The following is a 26,205-nucleotide window of genomic DNA, read 5'->3' on the forward strand; positions in this document are numbered from 1 at the left end:
TAAATAAAAAAGTTATTTATAATTGATCATAAACCAAACGTACTTACCTCAAATAAATAGTTAGTTATCTTGTAAGTAGAAAAAATAACTTATTTGGTAGTTTCCAAACAGGCCCTTACCGACGTCATCTTAACTAAAATTACAACTGCCACATTATCGAATGGTACACACAACAGGCATGTGGGCAGCCATGTCATGCAATGGTCAACAAAATCAACTTTAACATTTGTTTGCACCACACCACAGGTCTCAAATCATTCTAATAATTGGATTCTATTTTAAATGCCAACTGAATGTAATGAGCCCGGTAAAAAGACTATCATTGTACATGAAAAAAGTCAAATAAATTAATTTATAATAATTACTAATGTATCCTCTAAACTATGAAGGAGACGAATCGTGCTCATGCCCCTTTGTACACTGCTTTTTAATTCATTAAAGTGGGTTGCTTTGGTTTGGTAATCGACAATTAGTCTATCACATCCTGTCATGTAAGACCGTTCCCGGAAAATATACCTGTTAGGATAATTAGAGTTCAGGCACTAGGTTAAGAAGAAACACAACAACGGTCCACATGCAAGTGAAAAGGATCTTAAGGATGCCCATTGGGATTTTCCAGTCTATGGTGATTTTGGTTCATTGATCCCCACTCACAGTGGGACACAACATACCGACGGCTTGGATCACCGAACAATGAGCTCCATTTGTTAGAATTGAAAACCTGTATATGTTGGCAAAGATGCACAGGCCACTATCAATAGAAATTAGAAATGCTTTGATCCTCTGGCAGAGTGTGACGGAGGATACACAGCAAACAGAAATTACAGAGAAATTAACTACTTGGAACATGAAGTGAAAAAAAATAGACCACCAAAACTATTGGGACATGAGGAAACATGTATAGCAGAATCAAACAAGATAATCACAATTATACAAACAAATCTAAAAAATAACACTCTAAATTAACATAGTAAAAAAAAAAAAAAAAACAGCACACAATGATAATGCAACATAAATAACAAAGTTACAAGATATGCAACCTTACCAATTTGAAGCTTCAGGAGAAAATTTTTAACTTTTTCTCTGTTAAACCTTTAGACATGTCTAGTTTTAGCCCTAATCCCAATTACACCCATATATAATATAAAACGGAAATAGAAACAAATCGTGCAAACTGCACAATCTGTCGACTTGTCAACCAGAGTTTTCAATCTGCAAAAACAGTTCAAAGAATTCTGCCAAAACACTGAATATTTTCGATATCTTTCGACCTGTCAACTAGACTATCGACCAGTCGATGGCCTCTGTTCCAACATACATTTGAGGCATCCAGTTTTCAACAAAAATATAAATACCAATTTAGATGTATTCCACTATTTAGATTGATAGATATTTATTGGACCGGTTAAAAATGAAATGGGACAAATATTTCAAACGACAAGTGTTTTGGAATTGTTCAACAAATATAATTTCTAAAATGTAACTTCGCTATAATGCATCCCACAATTTAATAAGTCAGTTTAATTTGAGTTAATTTATACCACGTGTACCATTTCTAAGTGATGGCATATCAAGCATCACAATGCGGCCAGAGTATCAAATAACTCATCTAAAATTCCGCTTCTTAACATGGTCATCGTACCTTCACTCTTGAAATTCATTGTAATACGTTTAGGCAATGACTCAAGTGGGTTAGGCACCTACCCGTTCATTGAGTAAAACAGCCTCATAGTAGCCCTGGGCACACGCATTGTTTCTCAGCCATGAAATTCAACCTGGGCCATTGAGTCTTAATGGGCGTGGCTCAGTGTTAGGACGGGCTTCAATGCTTGTTTGTTTGTAAACCAGGATGCTTGAATTATGGGCCTAGGCCCAAAGAAAAACTAGAAGAGGTCATACACAGTTTCCCATACGTGCCAGCCCAGCCCATTAGTAACCCTACATTAGAGAAAATTGGAGAGAAGAAAGAGAAGATTATTGAAAAGCTTGGTTGGTAAATCTGAGAATTCAACTCAACTCAAAATAGAAATATTTAAGAAGAAATGCTGGGGTACTATTAGCTCACCATGAGGAGAAATGATTTGGTTCGATATCTTGAGTTGATAATTGATGAGTGGAGACCGTAAGAAAGATATTGTCCATAGAACTCAAATGGGGTAGAATAAATAGAGACATAGTTCCAGAGTTTTATGTGATAATCTTGCACTACTCAAACAGAAAGGAAAGTTTTATAGGATAGTTATAAGACCATCCATACTTTATGGGATAGAATGTTATGCCGTTAAGGAACAACATGTGTATAGGATGGATATGTAGCTAAAATGAGAATGTTAAGATAAATGAGTGGCTAGACTTGAGAGGATAGAATTATAAATAAATGTATTTGAGGGAATTTAAGAGTATCACCAATAGGTAATAAAGCAGAGAAAAGTAAACTAGCATGATTTGGTCATGTGGAATGAAGATGTAGAACTGTGCTGGATAGGGAGTGTGTTCATACAAGTTGAAGGCTCTTAAAGTGTTAAGACGGGTAATTAGAAATGATTTCTTGGCCTATAATATAACTGAAGTTATGGCCTTTGATAGAGTAGAGTGGTGAAAATGGATTGATGTAGCCTGCAAAATTTCTCAAAAATGGTGATTTTACTAAATAAAGACTTCTTAAAACTCTCAACAGTTCTTCCTGAGGATGAAACAACCAAAACACGCATTCATTACTTTTTTTCAAGTAGTGGAGTCAGAGCATTGTGGGACCATGTGGTGTGTGGGAGACATCCAACCTTTTTTATAGTTATGCCACCACCATGATGTTCAAACAATCAGACTTAGCCAATCCCCGGGTCAGCCATACAATAAGAACGACATAAGCCACCCAAAAAAACCTCCAAATTCACATGTGGCCCACTTGATGATTGGGCCGGTCTGATAATCATGATGGAGTGTCCTATTCCAAAATGGTCCACGTACATGTGATCTTTCGATTTTCTTCATCATGCTCAACAGAATATTAAAAATTATAGTGAAATTTAATATAAAAAAAAAAAATCTTAATAAATAGTACAAAAGGGCATACGAGTAAACTGGACCAATGTACTGCAGCCTAAGCCTAGCTAAATTACTCAATTACCGGCAGAACTAGGCACCTGCCCACTTGAAGTGCTGCTGTAGCAGGAAATGCAAATGAGATTAGGAAAGACAATGGGCCACGTAGCATGGCTTGGCCCAGTGGCCAAGCCCTGTATAAGGCTAGGGCTCGGGTTCCTAAAATGGCCCAAGGGCTGCATTCAGTCAGGCCGGGCCAATGACAAATTGCCCAGCCCGCCTTTTAGCCCCATACAATCGTTATAAATGTACAATTCAAAGATAATTGTGGGTCCCCATTCAACATACATACGTACTTTGAAAATTCTTTTGGACCCGGGGTCATGTTTCTAAGATCAAAATCATCTATTCAGGGCCTTATTGTGGATGTAAAGGTACACCACCCAAAATATTCATATTCTAATGTAACCCATTTGATGATTTGATCCGCTCCATTTTGGGTTCATCTTCGTCATCACGGTGGAGTGCATATATAAGATGGGTTGCATGTCAGACACCAACGTGAATTAGCTGCAACCCAGGATATAGTCAGTGGGTGCGACCTTGACTATGGAGCTGACGTCAATGTATGTATTGTATATCCAAGTTGTTCATCTGTTTTGCCAGCTTATTTTAGGGCGGGTTCCCAAAAATGAAGTTGATACAAATCTCAGCTGGACCACACCACAGGAAAAGGGGGTTATTATAAAATCATTTGATCAAATCCAAAATTCCTACTGTGAATAGTCATTTTGAATCGATGATTGGAATTTGGATCGATGTAGAACAGATCACATGTATCTAATTATGAAGTCCAGCCGGGCTAGGTTGGGCCTTGGTCATGGGATCCAGCATGGTAGGGCCCACATGCAGAGATTGACATATGATGAGAACCGCTGACAATCAATGGTCAGGATTTTCAGCTTAATTACTGGACTGCGGTCCACGTACAGTGGCACTCAGAAAATGAACAGTTCAGATCATCTCTAGTAACGCATGTGGATCCCACGGAGCCATCTTTACACATGACACGTGGCATGGGTTGGTTATGGTTTGGGAGCATGCATGTACTCGGTGGCTGCTACTATGGGTAGCAAAGGATCCAGAGAAAGCATGGATAGGATGATCTGACCATATGATAAGTAGTTTTCAAAGCGATGTCGAAGAACAAAAGAAGTGGGCGGTTATCCTTCGTGTTGGAGAAGTAAAAGAAAAGTAATGGCTAGGATTGTCCAATAGGTTTGATCTGTGAGATATAAGCCATCTATGATTGGACTCGCTAGATGGACCATACCGATTGCGACATCACCCTGCAGAAGGGCACTGAGCCACTGAGTACAGATGACTGTATCGTACTCTCGCTTCTTCCGGCTCCACTGCGGACCGGAATCGCTCGCAAACACCTCTTTTGCGCATCGTGTAAACGTCTTAACTCTGTGGGGCCCAGCACGTTGTAAATGTGAATCCACTCCGTCCTTTATGTGCGGTCCTCGTTCATAGGACCTGGGGCCAAAGGTAGCCTAGATCCCCGACTTCTCTGGCCCACACCATAGAGAAAATGGGGATAGAATGCCAACCTTTGGTTTGTGTGTAGGGCCACCGTTAATTGTCCCTAGGGGTGTACATCGAGTTGAACTGAGTTGAGCTGGCCAGCTCAACTCGGTCAGCACCTCGGGCCAGTTCGATATCAAGCCGAGTTCGCCTATGCAGTATTTTCTCAAACATCTGGGGAGTGAGATAAGGTCCTTGAAAGGTGATTTTATACGTATTTTATCAAACACCTTCTAAGCAATATAAACATCAAGAAAAAAGGGGTATTAGTTTCATATACATACCTTCCTTGCCACCGGCCACACTTCATTGAGTCATTTCATCAAACACTTGGTGAGCAACATCAATATCAAAGTAACCGAGTCACCGAACTGGTTCGGTCCGAGTTCGATTCGAGCTGGGTTGGATCCGAGTCGAGTCGAGCTGGGGCCAACTCGAAGTCGACTTGAACTCATTTTCAAGCTTAAAAAATCAGCTTGACTCAGCTCGCACTCAGCTTCAAACCGAGTCAAATCGAGCATTTTCGAGTCGAGTTGAGCGAGCTAATCGAGCTAGCTCGATTCGTGTACACCTCTAATTGTTCCCAGGGGGAGCGGATTAAGTACACACCCAAGACTGTGCCGCTCTCACCGTGGGCCCACCTCGATATATGCATTTTGTATCCTTTTTTCAAATTATTTTCCGGCATTATCCCAAAAATAAAACATATCTAATTATCAAGTGAACCATATCATAGGAAACAGTGGTGATTGACCATTACTGGGCCATATCCAATTACTAGGTGGACCATACCATAGGAAACAGTGACTATTAATGGGCTACAAAAGTTTTGGATCAAGTTGAAAGTTTTCTTTTTCTTTTTCTTTCATCCAGACTAAGATGGCCTTATCAACATATTGGATGGAAAATAATCGTTACAAAAATACTAAGGTGTACCCTAAGAAATGTTTAATGATATGATATTAAATCACCACCGTTCTTTGGGTCCTTACTCAAGCCTAAATAGTAGACTTACAAAAGTTTCAACACAAAGACATGAGTCTGAATACTGATTGTGGTATAAAAAAAGGTCGCATGTGGGCATGCACTCACACGAAAAAAAAACTAGTATGAGAAATAACACTCATTGCTTATCACCTGATCAATACAAAATTCTTTAATTGAGTAAGTGATTAATCTTCTCCAATTCTGATCATATAAATTCATATTAGACATATTTACTTATTTCAGTGCTTGGTGTCAAAGTTGATCGATTTAAATCAAGCCGTTATATCAATTTCGGCACGCTTGCACACATTACACGTTACAGAAAATAAATCAAGTGCTAACAATAATGCCATAAGATGAAAAAAGAGATGGACAATGTGCATACACAACACATGGCATCAAGGTAGGCCCACAGTAAGAAGCAGAAAAGCAACAGAAAATACCCCGGACAACTTACTCAGACTGCAGCTGGATGCGGTCGAAGTACACGGATCGACCTCCCATTCCAAATATAGTCATGCTTAACAAACTTACACAACCAAAAATAACAAAGAAACGCATCAATCCACCTGCAATAATAAGTATATATATAGTCAAATGGTCTGATTATCACCGACGAATGCTCATATGGAGTGCTTCACCGGGAGATAGGAAATGTAAAATATCAGCCAGGTCCAGTGGGCCATAACGCATGAACTTAGAGATTTTAGGTGCAATTTTATGTTGTTCTCATAAGTATCATCAGTCCAATTGTTTTTTATCCTGACAGTCTTTTACATGTATGATGGTTGGGTCACACACAATGGATGGAGTGGATTTTAGATAAACAATATGGTGGGCCCAAAGATCTTGAGTGTTTCACACGCTTCTATTGCGGTTCCTCTCCTGTCCACCGTGCTGCTTAGGAGACGTTGATTGCATGCAACTGAGCGCGACTAGGCTGCGATCGAACCAGCGATGTGGGTGACACTGACAGTAGGGCCCACCTAGATGTATGCATTGATATCAATGCCATCCGGCTGTTTTTTTAAATTATTTTATGCCATGGTCTAAAAATGAAGCAAATATAAATTTCAGGTAGGCTGTACATCACAGGAAGAAAGGGAAAAAAGAAAAATCAGCCTATTAAAAACTTCCTAGCATCCACGCCAATGTTTATTGACCATCCAACCTATTGAAAAGTTCACACATACCTGGAAGAAAGGGAAAAATAAATAAATCAGCTTGATCCAAAACTTTCTTGTCCCACAAAAGCTTTCAATGGTCAATAACTATTGTTTACAACAGTGTGGTCCACCTGAAGTTTGTTCCTGCTTCATTTTTGAAACCATAGCCTTAAAATAAGCTGGAAAAACAGATAAACAACATCAATACACAATGCATACACTGAGGTGGGCCCCTACTATCAGGGTCTCACCCACGTTGCTGGTTTCAGGTCACAGCCAAGTCGCTCTCCATGCAACTGAGCTGGAGCATAAGAATCCTTCAAGCTCTGACATGATGGAAATCAAAAATATCATTTGCCTGGTAACGAAAGTGAAGATTTCATTACAGGAAGTAACGATTTTACATTACAAAGATGCTGTTACATCAGACAAGTATAAATGACTCTTTTTTTATTGACTCACATCACAGTCATATATAAAAATAAAATAAAAAATCCCACATCCCTCACATGAAGGGAATCTCGCGTTCTCAAGTACGTCCAACTGAAACAAGCTTTTTAACAGAGTTTGGTTCCTCATGCAAATCCTAACAAAATAACTTGTGTTGGGCCCCAAAAATCTAACCATTTGGAAGTTTTTGGGTGGTTGTCCATTGTCTTCCATGGTGCCCACCCACATAATGATTAGGTAGGCCCATTTTTTTCCGAATGTCCCATTATTATTGTGGACCAGATGGCACACATACAAGGCCTACATAGATAATAGTGCATTGGCTGGTGAATGAGTAAGAAAATAATGAGGTGAATAGCTTTTACATGCAGTAGAATAACTTTTTCCACTCAGGTCATGAATAACCTGCAGAAGAAGCCTATTCTCCAAGGAGTTGCAGAAGAATCAGGCTCTTTTTAGTAGCCTATTTGCTTCGTACACACTGGACCACTTGATGATTTAACCCCGTCTGATTTTTGTGCAAGGACATTTACACAGTGTGGCCCACTAGATGGACGACTTCAATGACCATAATACGAAGGAACATTTGAAAATGCTACGTCACCCACCTATGTTGACAACGACGGCTCTAAATCAATGTCCCGGGTCATGTCAGTGTCTGCTGCTTGGCCCTTTATCAGAATCATAATAAAGTGTCTTGCTGCCTTATCCCTTTTAATTTTTCTAACAACCTATAACTTAATAATACAATATCGTATAAATGTATAAACTTCACATGTCATCTCAAGTTTGCTAGCTCCACACGCATCTTCACATGTAGCACACGTGCCAGCACATTTAAGCGGTGTAGAAGGTGTCCTTACTGGCAGATGTGAGCATCCAAAAATAAAAATAAAAATTCAGCCTTTCATCGGGTGGGCCATCTTATACAGAGAAAGTACGGATATTTTAGTGAAATTTTGCTAATGGCTAGCTCATGTTAAATACATGTGTGCCTGCCTGATGAGTGGGGGCTATATCATGCACGGCCACATGGTCTAAGTTGGCACACGTGGTGGACATGGAGTGGGGTGCTTCTTGGGCTAGCATACATTATAGAGAGCATATATTTACAAATCAAAGTGAAGAATTAGTCGTCCAAACAACATGAGTATCTTTCTATCTAGTAGGCAACAAGAAAAGGTGAGGACCACTACATAAAAGGTTAGACACAGGAAGCAGCTAGGGAAAAGTTGTGATTGGGAGAGATGGTGACAAAATGTTCATACTGGTGGTAGGGATATTTCATGGATGCAAGTGGACCATGTGACCATGTTCTCTCATCCAACTGGCGAAAAGACGTTTGTATTGATGTTATGGATATTGCATTGATCCAAAGGACCACATAAGTTCTCTTGGTTGCAGAAAAGCTTCCACCGACAATTGACGTATGCAAACAAATCACACAAGAAAAGAGTAAAAGAACCGGGAAATAGAAATAACAAAGAGACAAAAGGCATAGATATTTTATAATGATTCAGCAATTTGCCTTAATTTAACACAACTTTTTTTTTTATTAGGCCTATTTGTTTTACCAATTACAATAATAATGTAGAGGAAATGAACAATAATTACACATTATTTTTTTAGTGACATTTAGTTACATTTAACTATAATAATAGAACTAATGATATGGTTTGGTTTCTCATGATGAAAATTTAAATAACACTTTTACATTATTTCAATATCATATCACTATCAAAATAAACTAATGTTGGTGTTTATGTTAGGATTTTCATTGTAATATAATGTAAATTTATAATGATTATAACAAAAAATTCCTGTATTTTATTACATATGCATTTGATCGTCAAAATATGTATCATAATTGATGTAAGAGGGACGTGATGGGGTCTGTTGATGCAGTTTTCCGGCAAACCCTCTGCAGCACACCTGCTTGAACCTGCACAAGCGAAGGTGAGAGACAAAGGAGGCCATGGTTTGTTCAGGGGACTCTTCGATGCCTAAGTCAGGTTTGAGATCTTTAAAGTGGGGTAGGATCTCCAAAAAAGAGACCAGTCGAATGTTAGAGTTTTTTTGTGAATGTACCTCAAACGGTGGGAGATGTTCGTGTATTTATAGGAGAGGGAAGATCCCGTAGTGTGGGGACTCTTTCTGATATCTTGGAGATCTGTTATGATCCGGGATCTTCTTGAGATTGTAGGTTCCCAAGATTGTCGGGGTTTTATCTTATTTCCCAACGATCTCGGGAGAGATCTTTGAGTCTCACGAGGATTCTTCGAATCTGTAGTTCTGCTCTAGGTCAAATCTTAGTGTGGGTGCTGAATTGGAAATGAATGATACTGTCTTGATCGTTTAAGGTTCATCATTCACCATTTTCGACCGTCAGATGAGCTGGAAGGTTTGTGTGTCCCTCATCTAGGTGTTGAGGCTTTAGACCTTGCCAGGGGTATCGTCGATCTATGGCCGATCAATGACTGAGCTATAGTCGGTCTGTGGTCGAGGTGTAACTGATCTGTGATCGATCTATGACCGAGCTATGATTGGTCTGTGATCGATCTGTGACTGAGTTATGGTCGATCCGTAATCAACATATGACTAATTTATAGGTGATCCATAACTGTCTTTTAGCCGACCTATAGATCAGGTCGGTATTTCAACCACTTGTGTAAGCTTGTAAGCTCTTTGTGTGTCCTTACAATTGCATAGCTCTCATTGGAGATTGCTTTGTTTTTGAACATAGAGACCTTATTAGGCTCGGGTTCCCATGAGCCCATGCTGGTTCGGTAGAGTTGGTCCATTCCATAAGCCGACTTATGGACTTGTAGATTTTTCCCCAACGAGGTCGATTACTGTGTTCCTAGGGGGATATCTACTCTGAATCCATGGAGCTCTCTGGACTCGTCACGGAGTTTCCTCGAATCCATGAAGGATAAAAGTATAAATAATTTCTAATAAATTCGAAATAACTTGATTGATGATTAAAAAAATGAAATTAAAACCCTTTTAAATAATGAGTTCAAACTTAGGATTGAGTTTTAAACTCAAACACCCTAAAAATGTAACTTACTATAATAATAAACCTACTATTTATAGACGGCTTCTATTTCTATTAGACTTCATGGTTTTCAACCAAAAATAATAAGTATCCAACTTGGCCCAACCGTGTTATTCTACTCACTTTTCTAAGCCCTTTTCATGTTGGGCATGACTTCTACGGCTCAGAGAATCAAAAGTTATACTCCAACTAAAACTGACTATTTATGGTAAAAACAAAATTACATGGGATTTTTTAGCACCGATCTGATAGAATCTCACAAATCCAACATGGGCAATTAGACAAAGCAAGTTGGTTGGCTTAAGTAGGTTCTCCTACCTCAAAATCATATATAATATGTCAAAAAACTTATATTGGTTTGTGAGATAACAATTGTTTCAAGGTCTTGACGGTTCGAATCATTTCTGCATCTAATAAGGCCATCTCTAGTCCATCTTTGCCAAGAAAGTATCTGCGACCCACTCTACATCAATAATATATGTTTTAACAAACATGTAAAATCATAGAATAAAAAGTTTCTTCTTCCACTATTTCACTAAAAAAACACTCTTATAGAGGAATTTCACCTTTCCCTTCATAAATTTTCCTTTAATAAATGACATCTCTCTCTAATCATAATGCTATGCAAAAGTTGTTGCACCAGGCAGCCAAAACACCCAAGCTCAATAAGAGTATTGTAAGCTCTATAAAAGCATTGTGTTGTGCATGGCATAGCTACTCCTCCATCGAGTACACCCCTTTGTGCATATGACATCTATAACTCCATCCATCAGGTGGATGTTAGGCTTTAGGACCCAAAATTTGTCCCAACCGCAAATTAGGTCGGCCACACTACAAAGACAAGTGAAGAGGGGATGCCAACCATAATGTTGACCACCTGGGTTCCTGATAAAACTGAGTTTTGGAAGCTGTGTTCAACATGAGAAGAGGCATATGATAGATGGAGTGGATCGATGTCACCCGCTAACGAGTGAGAGACACATAACTTGGGCATTATTTTCATGTCACCCATCTTTTATTTATATATTTATTATTATTATTATTATTTGACAAAGGTGGGAGCTCAACGTGTGTAATTGATTGATATAGTGAAAAACTTATACACCAGAAATGGGTAGGGCACGCATTCACATGATCCATACCTGTATATATCTACATCTATACAGAAACACCTCTGATTTTACCTTCCCTCTTTTTAAAGAAAAATGCAACAATAACATGAAAACATACAAAAAGGATTGAGGACGAAAGATTGGTAAGGAACGTCGTGTTATATGAACAATATAAAGACACGGAAACAGCTATGAAGAAAGTGAGATATGGTTGTGCATGACAAAAAAGGTCACATTCCAATTCCTGGAAAACAATCCAACCTAAGAAATTCAGTATCCTTTACTATTTATGATGCAGATATTTACCCGAAGATTGGTTCTTTAATGCTTGTTTGGATTACCATTACTACAGTACTATAAGGGAGAATTGTCATTATTATGATTTTAAGACCACCCAACAAAATATGGCATACGTTTTCAAGAGATAAATAAAGGGATTTATAATTATTGTACTCTTCCATGACAAGTAAACATCTTAAATCTGACAACGACATATGGTTTGACATTAAAATACTTTAATGAAAAATATTATTATTATAATTTCATAAAACCGAATTTGTAATCATTGTACAATTTTATTTTATTTTTTTTACATTACAGTGGTAATTGATAATACAAATTGGCCCTGACCTAACGCTAGTCCAACACAAGGATAGCTGATGTGGCAAATTGCTATTTAACCATCCAATCTGATGAAATTCCTTTGATCTAACGTATCTAGCCATTCACTTGAATTTAGAGCTTTTAGGCATGATTTTGCAGCACTCTCTATGGTGTGGCCCACATAAATCTTTCATTGGATTTATTTTTAGGATAAATGGTGAAACTGTGGCAGAGAACCTGATGGACGGGGTGGATCTGATACATTTTTGTCCCACATAGTGCTTAGAGCAAATCAGGCCATCCGCGTGCCTAAGCGAATCAGCGTATAGCGGTCCTCTTTCCATCAATTCCAACTGGATTTTGGGCTTTATCTAGCTGGAAATTAACGTCGCTAACAGCGTCATTAATTCTAGGAGCTGGAAAATGGTAGCCGTCAACTGAGTGGGCCCAACCAGACAAGCGAGACCGAGTCTGTCTAAGTGTCTATAAGCATTTGACAACTCTATAATACTTGACCACAGGATAGGTACAGCAGTGCACTCAAGTTTTCATTTATTACAAGTGGGTCCCACGGTTCAATGATCCAAACCGTCCATTACGATGGATCCCAACTTGGATGCCCATGAACCAAAAAATAGATCCCAATAATGGAAGATCCAAGCCATGGAATGTTTAACCTTTTGTTGCTTGAATGTGGATCGGTATTTTATTAATTTTTTAGGTGTCCAACAAGGCATCTGATAACTTAATGAGCAATCAGACCCAATCAGGAGGACTACTTCTCATGAGAAAACTAATCATACAAATTAATTAAATCAATCATAATCCAAACCAATCCAATTCAAAGCTCCATACCATTCAAACTCCAAATTAAGGTTAAAATAGGGCCACTTGGCAGAAACAGAAATCCAAAATCTGTTGTCAGCTTCTCACATTCAGAAGCAGTTAAGTATCTCTGCAATCAATGACAATTAGTCAGGTGTCATAACCAAGTTAAAAATCGAGAGCAGGGATTCGATTTCCGCTTCTAAGACAATCCAATTATAACATCATTTTCTCTGGGTTTTTTTTTTAATTTTTATATTATTTTCTTTATATATATATATATATATATATATATATATATATATATATATATATATATATATATATATATAATAAACCTTTTCATCTTCACCTACAAACTTCACTCAAATTACAAATGTTACATCGCTATCCACCAAATGAAAACGTGTCAGGTATCCAAAAAATGCTAGTGTTAGTCTTTCATGCAATAAAAAAAAATTATATAGCAATTCAAAAATCTAAAAGCTTTAATTATCTTCTATTAAAGCATCGAAGCTCTTTCTTCTTCACTCACATTTCTAAGTCCTAGGTTAATGTGGACAGCTCATCTACTACTCTTTTTTGTATTACCTCTTACTTATTGCATTGTAACATTTTCTTCCTTATACACCCCTTATTTTAGTTTTGCTTTATTTTATGATCAGGTCATTCATTTTTAAGCAATAATTTAGAGTAAAATCTCATTAATCCTATTATACTCTATTTTTTTTTATCATTTTTGAAATATTCATTTTAAAAAGGAGATGTGTCATGGCATGTGAAATATATGGCATGTTGACGGCGGAGAGAAACATAGTCGAGCGGAGAACAAAATTTGCCAAAGAGATATTAAGAGTTGGAAGGATTTAAAAGGCTAATGTGACAACAATTCAACTACAAATTGAGGAAAAATAAACATTATAGCAATTAAAGAGGAATATTGTAGATTTACCCTAACAACTAAAAAAATGGATCATCTAGATAATTCTGATCTCCCAAGAGAAATATAGAAATAACTAAGGAAGTTAATAGAAAAAATCATCTCAAAACAATTAAACAAATCAATTAAATTATCTTTCAATTATCATCGAATAGTAGTTTATCGTTATTTTTGTAAGAAGAATCCCACCCTTTGAATATTAGCTGATTACTCTATAAAACAATTTATGAGTGGCGGAATATATACCAAACAAGTCTCATATTTTATAAAGTGAAGAATATATATTTATACAAATTGAAAATACTATCTTACAAATTTTTGTAACCAAAGCTTTTAGTTAAAATATTGATATAGGTAGACTAAGATTTTTTTTTCATTATTATTACAAACCCACATATACCACATGGGTATTTGAACCCATGACCTACCCCAGACCAAGTTATTGACATTTCAAGATTTTAGCTTAGCTGGTTCCATCTAACTTTTAAACTTTTTGTTGTATCCAACCATGAATCATTTACCATTCATCAGGTACTAGAAATGATTGATTGGATCGCTGAACCATGGGCCCACATGAGTGAATGTACACGATCGAGCATTATACATTACCCCCAACACACATTAATGATTACAAATAGAATGGTAGGGTACCATTACGGCCGTTGAGCCCATTTGATGGATGGAGGATATCTAACCTTTACATCACATACGTCGCCCCCAATTATCTGCAGCTGCCAGAACTCAGCTAGATACAACACTCAAGTGCAAACACAACACAGGGAACAATGTGATAGGAGATGTCCACCTTTGATTTACGAATGAGCCTGCCTGAATTTTAAAACATCCTGATTTCAGCAAGACCATTTATCCAGACCAGATGTAAGGGTCTGAATGGACTGGATTTCATATATACAACCCGATGGTCGATCTCTCCACGAAAATCAAAGGTGGATGTTCTGTCCCAAATTATTCCCCTATGGTGTGGCCCACCAGATTCATGGATCATCTTGATATTACATTCCTAAAGGAAATATATGATGGACGTGCTGGATTTTATAATCACATGAGCACACATCTGCCCTGTATCATTGTAGCTTAGGGCTTGTTTGGGAGCGTGGATTTGGAACCCTTGGATTCTGAGCCCTCATATTGGAAATCCTTGGATTTGCAATCCTCCCCGTGTGTTTGGTATTATAAAGTGTGAATCAACTTTAATCCAAAAGTACCTATGTATGGTAGATTTACAGGGGTTTGAATTTATTTACTAAATTAACTTTAATATCTCTAATTAGTGAGATATGTAATTTTTGACACAATATTTGTGATAAGCTCGTTGAAATATATGCTGACACGAGGAAGGACATGAGGTCGAGCATCGTCTTCCTCAAGAAAACTATTCCGAATCTACAAAACTTTTCTAAGCTACTCACAGAGACTTTTCGAATCCACAAAGAAAGAAAGCAAGAAAATATAAATAAATTTTAATAAATTCAAAATTAATTGATGAATGAATAAAAATAAGTTCACAACCCTTTAAATAGGGGTAGCTAAAAATAGTAAGTGTCCTATTTGGCTTCACTAAACCATTCTCGTAATTATTCTAAGCTCTTTTCACATTGAGCGCAACTCTTAAAGCCTAACAGAAGAAGAGTTATAATCAAACTAAAACTTACTATTTATAATAAAAATAGAATTAAGATAGAAAGCGACCATCGATCCAGGGATATTTCGTAAATCCAGCTTGTGTAACCCATTGTAGCAGAGTTGGTTGGATAAAAATCATATATTTTACGTCTAATAACTCATTCTGGATTACAAGATACGCCCAATTTAAGGTCTGATGGTTTGGATCACTTCTATCATCGACCGGGCCTTTTTTAATCCATCTTGGCTATGTAACTATCCGCGACCCACTTTACATCAAATGCTTTGCCTGAAAATGATGAAATTCCATGTCTCGGATAGGCCGCAAGCACAAGATCATGTCTAAGTGACTAACCAATAATTTTTAATCATTGATTAACATCGACAATGTTTGGATAGTATTGATCATCATTAGTGGGCTAGGTGCCTAAAAGATGGATACTGATCATCATTAGATCATCATTAGCGTGCCATGTGCCAAAAAAATGAAAGCAAATAATGACACACATGTTACACTTGCAACTACTAAGCTCTCACCGTGGATGGCAAACCTCCTCAGAGAGGGGATTTGAGATTTGAAACCGCCGGTTACTTTACGCGCCAAACAAACTAGGGATTTGAATCCATGGTACCAACCAGGGCAGCACGATTCATTAGCCTGCCTGTCTACGGTTCCTGACTTTGCCTGGCATGTTTTCTACAAATATCATACAGGCTTTGAATTGGAAGGGCAGGGATTCACCGAGTGGCTGCTCCTGTCCGTGTGTGGAACACGTGTCATATATCCTGCTGTTTAGCCCACATGTTACAGATCCGAGCCATTCATCAGGTCCGCCGATCATGCAGCTCAAACTTTGGGGTAAACACAGGGCGTTCGGAAAAAGAATTCCAACGGTCCAAATTCAACCTACATACTCATTTGAAGAGCGTACTGCCTGATAACGGCATACAAAGTATTCACGGTGCAACTACCTGATGAATAGCCTGGATCTCTGATATGCGTGCCTTATACTGGGATCTCTGACACGTTTCAACCCTCACATGAGAGGGGGCCCTCACTGAATCACGGCCCAGCGATGCATATGCTCTGCCAACGCGGATTTGGTACTACCCTGGCCAGCGAGTCGTTGATTGATGTTTTAAATCTGTAAATTAGCATGTACGTCGACGAAAGTATGCCATCCGTAAAATTTAGAATTTATTTCCTTGTGCTTCCGTGGTCCCAACAACTGGACAGGTAGTCCTGAGAGGGGCTCTGTGAGACCCAGCTCAATGTAAATCCATGGATGGAACACCAGCAGTTGAAAACCTCTTGGGGCCAGAGAAGTTTTGGATCGAGCCGATATTTACGTTTTCTCTTCATCCAGGTGGGGGGCATGATAGTCACCACTTCTTCTTATAGTGTGGTCCACTCAAGCCTTCGATCTGTCTCCTTTTCTGGATCACACCTAAAATGATCTATCAAACTGGATGGACGGAGAGGATAAAGCACATATATCATGGTGGGCCTCACGTAGCCCCTGCGAGGACCATCCCGTCTGCAGCTAGGTCCTGGTGGGGGCAGTACCCAATCGGCGGGAACAGATTGGCTACTCCCCCTGACACCAGCCCCGTGGCTGATGGTCTGCGATCTGTGGGCCCCACCATGATGTATGTATTTCATCCATTCCGTTCATCCATTTTTAAAGATGATTTTAGGCTTTATCCCGAAAATGAGAGGGATATAAATCTCAGTTGGACCACACCACAGGAAAACAATAGTGATTGGATATCCATCATTCAAATCCTACTAAGGCCCACTGTGCTGTTTATTTGACATCTAATCTATTGATTATGTCATAAAGACCCATAAAAAACAAATATAAGCATGATCCAATACTTTTATGGGCCTCAAAATTTTTAATGGTTGACGTTCATTCAACACTGTTTCCTATAATATGGTCCACTTGAGATTGGGATATATCTCTTTATTTGTGTAATACCCTAATATGATCTAGAAAAATAAATGGACGGCATTGATGAAACCCATACATCATGGCCCACGGAGCACCGACCACCAACCATTGGTCCGTTTCCCCAATCGGCGCCCCTGCTGTTCGATCCGCGAAGGCCCCACCATCCATCTCACTTAAAAGAGAAAACATTGATATTATAGTAGGGTAGGATTATTCATAAAATGCAGGGAGCTGCGACGCAGGTGGGTAAGCATGTACGTCAATCTAAACCGTTCACATTGTTGGCGGCACTGTAAATATATTATAATTCAATATTCACACCCAAAGGATGCTGCAATCTTCGGTTCATCATAAAAAGTGATAGCGTATGATAAAATGTTACGACTATAGCCCTGCATATATTTTATGGCAATTTTACAAAGAACTACTAATTAATATAGAATTTCCATTCCTGTTATTTTTTCAAAAAGGTTTTTAAAATGCTACCTCATTAATCATTGTAATTATCATCAACTACCTTCCGTTATGGTCAGTGGTTCAGGTAGGCCCCACCGCGATGTTCATGTAAAATCCATCTAACCGCGGGGTGTGTCACCCCATTTTATGCCATGGCCCAAAAATCATAGCCATTTGTGATTCAGGTGGAGTATATAATTCCAAGCAATGTATTGGGTAATACTCATCCTCCAAATTGTTTCAATTAGATTGGTCCACATGAATAACAGACGTGTATGGATTTTGGGCTACAGGAGTAAGTTTTGGTGTGAAATCTAATGGTTAGAGTAGATGTGATGAAATTATCAACACAGCCCTTGAAAAGCAAAGGTGGACATATCTCTTCCAATTACTTCCTTGTGGCCACTAAGAATCGCAAGTCAACCTTATTTTTTGTCTCTGGAATTCATATGGAACTAAATATCTAAGGTTGGAGTGGATCTTATTCAACCATCACGATGATGCTCTTAAAATTAAGAGCCACATCCCATGCAATTCTCCTTTTTTCTAAAGATGGGGAGGCCGGACTTTTTTTTTTTTTTTTTACACACTCACACCCACACCCTACATGGATACTCCATACCATGATCTCGTTGTCGAAACTCACTGAGTCTACCATCGAGCTATGAGTTGGGTCATAGGGAGGCAGGAACTTGATTTTTTGTAGAGCCCATGGTGACTTTCTACATGAGTTTTGGACCCGCTTTAGTTTTATATGCTAAGGAGAATACGAGGGAGTGCACATGATAGATGGATTGAATGAGAGCAACACTACAGGCTAAGAATAAGCTGCAATGCTATGCAGTCAATTCAGCCTCTGCTCATTAAGAAAAGGAAAATTGACCGTACTTGCCTCAAAATTTGGGCAAATTACCTAGAAAGATAGGTCATTCCATATATTACAATAAGGGTCTCCTGACATCCTTTTGAAAATTACTTGGACCAAAATGCCCTTGTCCTTGTTTCAGTAGTTGTACAGTTTTTCAAGGAAGAAGAAGTTACATCGTATTTAATGCCAAGAAAGTGATGTGTACGAAATCCTTTTTTCCATGTGGGCAAGGACCAAGCTCATAGGGCCCATATTGATATATGTGTATAATCCATGCCGCCATCCTTTTTGCTGTGTCACTTTAAGGCTAAGGCCCAGATATCAGCCTGATCCAGAGCTTGTGTGGGTCACATAATAGAAAATAATGGTGACAATGGAACCCACTGTTAAAACTTTTCAGACTCACTGTGATGTTTATTAGAAGTGGATAATACCCAAGTCAGGACTTTTTTGGGCCCTGGCGGAGCAGGCCGACAAGGTGGACGGAATGGATCACCCCATTGTGGGCCTTAAGCTATGGTACCAATGGTTTGGTAGAAAAGGACATGAACACATTCAAAACCATGATCCATACAACATGACAATCACGACCCATATAACATGGCAACTACGACCCATGCAAACCATGACCCAAATGGGCCCACACTTATGTATGTGTATAATCCATTCCGCCCATCCTTTTTGTCGTCTCATTTTAGGGCTAGGGCTCAAATATCAACCCGATCCAGTGCTTTTATGGTCCACAAAATAGAAAATGGTAGTGATTGTTGAAAGTTTTCAGGCTCACTGTGATGTTTGTTAGAAGTAGACATTGCCCAAGTTAAGACTTTTTGGGCCCATGCCGAGCTGGCCGATAAGGTAGATGGATTGGATCACCCCATTATGGCCCTTAAGTTATGGTACTAATGGTTTGGTAGAAAAGGAATTGAACATGTTGAAAACCACGATTTCATAAAACATGACAACCATGACCCATATAACAAGGCAACTACGACTCATGCAAACCACGACCCAAATGGGCCGCAGTTGTATGGATCGTAGTTGTCATGTTATATGAGTCTTAGTTATCATGTTATATGAGTCTCAGTTGTATGGATTGCAGTTATCCTGTTATATGGGTCGCAGTTATCCTATTATATGGGTCGTAGTCACAGTTGTCCTGTTATATGAGTCTTAGTTGTCCTATTATATGGGTCTCAGTTGTATGGATCGCAGTTGTCTTGTTAGATGGATCGCAGTTATCCTATTATATAGGTCGCGGTCACAGTTGTCCTTTTATATGGGTCTTAGTTGTCTTGTTATATGAGTCTCATTGTATGGATCGCAGTTGTCCTGTTATATGGGTAGCGGTCGCAGTTGTCCTGTTATTCGGGTCTTAGTTGTCCTGTTATATGGGTCTCAGTTATATGGATCACAGTTGTCCTGTTATATGGGTAATAGTTATCCTGTTATATGTGTCGCGGTCGCAGTTGTCCTGTTATATAGGTCTTAGTTGTCCTGTTATATGGGTCGTAGTTATCCTGTTATATGGGTCGCGGTCACAGTTGTCCTGTTATATGGGTCGTAGTTATCCTATTATATGGGTCGCGGTCACAGTTGTCATGTTATGTGGGTCTTAATTGTCCTATTATATGGGTCTCAATTGTATGGATCGCAGTTACCTTGTTATATGAGTTGTAGTTATCTTGTTACATGAGTCGCGGTCGCAGTTGTCCTGTTATATGGGTCTCAGTTGTATGGATTGCAATTGTCATGTTATATGGATCGCAGTTATCCTATTATATGGGTCGCAGTTGTAGTTGTCCTGCTATTCAGGTCGCAGTTGTCTTGTTATATGGGTCGTGGTTGTCATGGGTCGTGGTTATCATGTTATATATGGTTGTGGTTGTAATGGGTCGTGGTTATCATGTTATATATGGCCCACAATGGGGTGATCTGATCTATCCACCTTATCGGTCAGCTTGTTGTGTGCCCAAAAGTCCTAATTGGCCCCACATTGAGGAATGTGTATAATCCATGCCGCCCATCCTTCTTGTGATATCATTTTAGGGCTAGGGGCCAAATATCAGCTTGATCTAGTGCTCATGTGGCTCACATAATAGAAAATATTGGTGACTGTTGAAACATCAATGGATCAGATGTGGGCCCAAGCCAGGACTTTTTGAAAATAATGGTGACTGTTGAAACATCAATAATGGTGACTTAGACATTGTCCACTTCTAACAAACATCAATGTGGGCCCAAGTCACTACTTTTTGGGCCCACGGCAAGCTGGCTAACAAGGGCTTGAGATACAATCTTGCAGTCATGTGAAAAATATAACATGATCAACATGCAAGCTCGTTCTGCAACTCAGATAGGTTGAATGAGTCATGAAAGATAAGGGTCGCAATGGGCCGGGCAGCCCGCCCAACCCGGCATGACAATTACGATCCATACAACTGAGACTCATATAACAGGACAACTAAGACCCAAATAACAGGATAACTATGACTCATATAAGAGGACAACTGTGATCCATACAACTGAGACCCATATAACAGAACAACTGCAACACGACCCATATAACAGGATAACTACGACCCATATAACAGGACAACCGTAATCCATACAACCGAGAACCATATAACAAGACAATTAAGACCCAAATAATAGGACAACTGCGACCGTGACCCATATCACAGGACAACTGAGACCCATACAACTAAAAACCATATAACAGGACAACTAAGACCCATATAATAGGACAACCGCGACCGCGACCCATATAACAGGATAACTGCGACCCATATAATATGACAACAACGATCCATACAACTGAGACTCATATAACTGGACAACTACGACCCATATAATAGGATAATTGTGATCCATATAACAAGACAACTGCGATCCATACAGCTGAAACCCATATAACAGGACAACTAAGACTCATATAACAGGACAACTGCGACTACGACCCATATAACAGGATAACTACGACCCATATAACAGGATAACTGCGATCCATACAACCGAAACTCATATAATAAGACAACTAAGACCTATATAACATGACAACTACGATCCATACAACTGCGGCCCATTTGGGTCGTGGTTTACATGAGTCGTAGTTGCCTTGTTATATGGGTCGTGGTTGTCATGTTTTATGAAATCGTGGTTTTCAACGTGTTCAATTCCTTTTCTACCAAACCATTGGTACCATAGCTTAAGGCCCACAATGGGGTGATCCAATCCATCCACCTTGTCGGCCAGCTCGACATGGGCCCAAAAAGTCTTAACTTGGGCAATGTCCACTTCTAACAAACATCCCAGTGAGCCTGGAAACTTTCAATAATCACCATTATTTTCTATTTTGTGGGCCATAAAAGCACTGGATAGGGCTGATATTTGGGCCCTAGCCCTAAAATGACACACAAAAAGGATGGGCCGAATGGATTATATACATACATTAGTGTCGGCCCATTTGGGTCGTGGTTTGCATGGGTCATAGTTGCCATGTTCTATGGGTCGTGGTTGTTATGTTGTATGGATCGTGGTTTTGAACATGTTCATGGCCTTTTCTACCAAACCATTGGTACCATAACTTAAGGCCCACAATGGGGTGATCCATTCCGTCCACCTTGTCGGCTTGCTCCGCGTGGGCCCAAAAAAGTCATAACTTGGGCAGTGTCCACTTCTAACAAACATCATAATGAGCTTGAAAAGTTTCAACAGTGGGTTCCATTGTCACTATTATTTTCTATTATGTGACCCACACAAGCTCTGGATCAGGCTGATATCTGGGCCCTAGCCCTAAAATGACACGACAAAAAGGATGGGCGACATGGATTATACACATACATCAATGTGGGCCCCACGAGCTTGGTCCTTGCCCGCACGCAAAAAAGGGTTCCGTACACATCACTTTCTTCGCATTAAATATGACGTAACTTCTTCTTCCCTGAAAATCGCACAACTACCAAAACAAGGACAAGGGCATTTTGGTCCAAGTAATTTTCAGAAGCATGTCAGAAGGCCCTTCTTGTAATATATGGAATTACCTAGCTTTCTAGGTAATTTTTCCAAACTTCAAGGCAAGTACGGTCAATTTCCCTTAAGGAAAAAAAAAAAAGGTTTACCGGTGCCTTATTTTTTAAAAAAAATATATATTCACATAATTTTCTGGCCATGAAAATGAAATGGCCCACCATCAGGGCTTTCTAGCAATAACCTTGATTGTCATTTCCTGGGAGGTTGAGATGGAGTGTATTAGCCAAGATAGGGTTGCATTTAACGTAGAGAAGTGATAGCGCATGCAATAATATTGCGGAAAAAATTAAGAGCTTACCATCACCTATCGAAGAAACATACGAAATCCTACTTGCTGAAGCACTTTTGTTGGGGGACGGTGGAAGCACACAGAGATAAATCAAGCAAAATATTTTAATTGCACAATCAAGTTCAATCACAAAGACTCTAAATTTAACATTAAAAAATCTTTGCGGGCAAAAACTACAACACAAAGCGACAGATATCAGTATGAAAGCAGAAATTACATGAGATAGAGAGAATACCTGATTTGAACAAGCCTCGAATCTCTTCTTACAAGTCCTAAAAATCTCTAGGAATAAATTAAAAAGCTCTTGGATACCTTCTAATCCAGATTATACCCATATTTATAGCCTTTAGGAGAATCACAATCGGATTTGGAAATAAATCCCTCGGATATGCAATTCTGCGTAACTTTGCACGATCATTCAATGACAATTTTAATGGGACTTCAATGGCATCGACAAATTGCCAATGGTATCGAACCCCCTTCGATGTCATCGAATTAAACACGAAAACATTCCAACAATAAATCATAGATTTGTTAAAAATTTTCGATGGCATCGAGTAGGCCTTGGGTGGCATTGAATAGATTTTGATGGCATCGAGCAAGACACCGAAAGTGTCTAGCAACCAACATAAGAAATTTCAAATTTTTATGATAACATTGAGCATGACTTCGATGGCATCGAACCTGTCATCGACAAACTAATTGATTATAAATGTGAACATACATGAAAATTAATAAAGAAAAAGACACAAGATATACATGATTCTTCATAATGTGGTTACATCTACATCCATAGGAAGTACTGGCAAATCATTCCACTAATAAATAGTAAAAGCACAAGATATGAGAGAAGCATTGCCTTCGTTCAACAATCAAACATGAACAATATTCTAAAGGAACACTGTTGCACTCTTCTCTCAACCTTTAAAATTCACATGAAGAATACTTGGGAAAACACTTTCCCCTCAAGAAAAAACCTCTCTAGAGTTCAAAGAAAAAAACAGACCATCTCTTAAGCTTATATAACATACCCTAACTTGAAAACATAAGGAAGATTTTCACCTTTGGAAAATTGTCCTTTCCCTGTAGCCAGATAATGGGCCATAAAAAAAAAAAGAAAAAAAAAGTCATTAATACACGTGTCATACCTATAACTGAAATTAAATCTCTGATCGTGGCCCCACTATATATAGACAGGCCAATGATCAGAAGTTGAGCTACGTGTGCTATTGGTGTGTACATGCGTATGGCAATCACGTGTCTTGTACCAAATGATTCCCCTTAAAAGTATCTCCTGGACGAGCACTATCTCCTCCTATCTATTTCTTTTTTGCTTCTTAAGGCCTCCTTGTACTTTGCAACAGCCAAAATCAATATATTCAGGTCCACAGTCACTCTCTTTTGGCTAATTTTAAACGGACAAGCAGTTACGTATGACACGTGGAACTCGATCCATAGGAACTATCACGTGCCATTTAATCCCAGCCATCCAATTTATACCCGTAGCTCACAAGGGTACGATCAATGGACCAATTTGGGACAGACAGCGTGATTTATTAACATTTGTCGTAGAAGAGTTTGTCAGATTGGACAGTCTGCGATACCCACCTAACGGGTTTCTTGAACTAGGCCTAGACTTTTACGTCTCTTTCAAAATTTCTCGGGGACTCTTCAACCGTACACATGGAATAGTTGTACGGTAATCCAGACCGTCCAAAATGTTGACCCCAACTGGATGAAGCATAACTGAAAAATTACACTGAGAAGATGTCATTAACCTTCTGATTGTTCCCTACCAATTGGGACCAGTGGCTATTTTATTTTTTACTATCATAATAATGACCATCAATATTGGATGGTTTGGACTTCCATACCAGTGTGACTTCATAGATGTGCTCCATCCGCAACGGGTACAACGCAGGGACGGACATGATGATGTTGTTCCCCATCTTCCTAGGTTGATAAATACCTGGAATCTATGTGGCACTTTTGAATCCACAGAAAATTTCTCGAATCTATAAGAAAATAAGAAAATTCTTAATAAATTTATTAATTAAATAAATAATAAAAATTAGTTTAACACCCTTTAAATAATTCTATATAAATTTTAAAAATGTATTTAAAGAATTATAATCAAATAAGGAAATAAATTTCAAAAAACGTGTAAATTTTCACTGTCTATCAACTTGTTGAGTCGGCCGGTCGAAACATTCAAAAAGCGTCTAGATATTTAAAGAAAAAATTCTGTAATTTTTGACCCGTCAACATAATTTGTCGATTTGTCGACCTATGGAACAATATTCCAACCTGTGTAAACTAGTAGAAATCATCTAGCAAGAAATTTGAAACAGTATTTTGACCTGTCTAAATTAGCACCAATTAGCCAGCAAGCAATCAGAAGTTTCTAGCAGAATTTTGACCTATCGACTACAAAAGTCAACTAGTCGAATTATGTTGAGTATGGTCAATCCTTCTTGGCTTCTATTCTTTGGTTCATCTTAGCTATGAATGAATCTGCGACCTATTCTACATCAGTCCCATCTAATTCAAAAGAGCTCGTTCTCGAGTTATTCTTTAGATTCGATTCATGACACTTGTACAGGTTTGTTACATTGAATGTGCGTGAGATCTCCACATCTTTAAGAAGATCAACAATATAAGCATTGTCGTTAATCATACAAAGGATATGCACTGGTATAATCTTCTTGTTCTTCTACTTATTGTACATCTTAGTCGGAAATTTCTCTTTGCATAGATGAACCATCACATCGCTACCCACATTGAATACTTTTAGACGTTGATGCGTGTCCGTCCTTTCTTTATACTTGTCGTTGGATGCCTTTAACTGGGCTTGAACATCACCATATACACTTATGATTCTATCTACCATATGATCTGCGGCAACACTCATACTTGAGAGTTTGAGCAAAGGAATCAAATCGAGAGTATGTCGAGGCACTCGCCCGTACACAATTTTAAATAGGGACTTGCAGGAGAATGGTTCTGGATGTTATTAAACACGAATTCCACTTGAGCCAAGGCCAAGTCTCATTGTTTAGGTTTATTACCTGAAATGCATTGTATGAGGTTCTCAAGTGTAGGTTCACTACCTTGGTTAGCCCATCAATCTATGGGTGATATGCACTATTGAACAGTAGCTTATTATCAAATTGCTACCATAAATTAAG

General features: G+C 38.7%; 1 long non-coding RNA gene across 1 annotated transcript; it reads right to left on the reverse strand.

Annotated features, from left to right (window-relative positions):
• Positions 1-398: 398 nt before the first annotated feature.
• LOC131222485 (uncharacterized) lies at positions 399-8,107 on the reverse strand. The gene is made up of 3 exons (XR_009160063.1): positions 8,006-8,107; positions 6,077-6,188; positions 399-721 (listed from the first exon to the last, which is right to left on the reverse strand). It is a non-coding gene; the product is annotated as an uncharacterized LOC131222485 (long non-coding RNA).
• Positions 8,108-26,205: the final 18,098 nt, after the last annotated feature.

Source organism: Magnolia sinica, chromosome 13 (genome assembly GCF_029962835.1).
Source record: "Magnolia sinica isolate HGM2019 chromosome 13, MsV1, whole genome shotgun sequence".
NCBI lineage: Eukaryota > Viridiplantae > Streptophyta > Magnoliopsida > Magnoliales > Magnoliaceae > Magnolia > Magnolia sinica.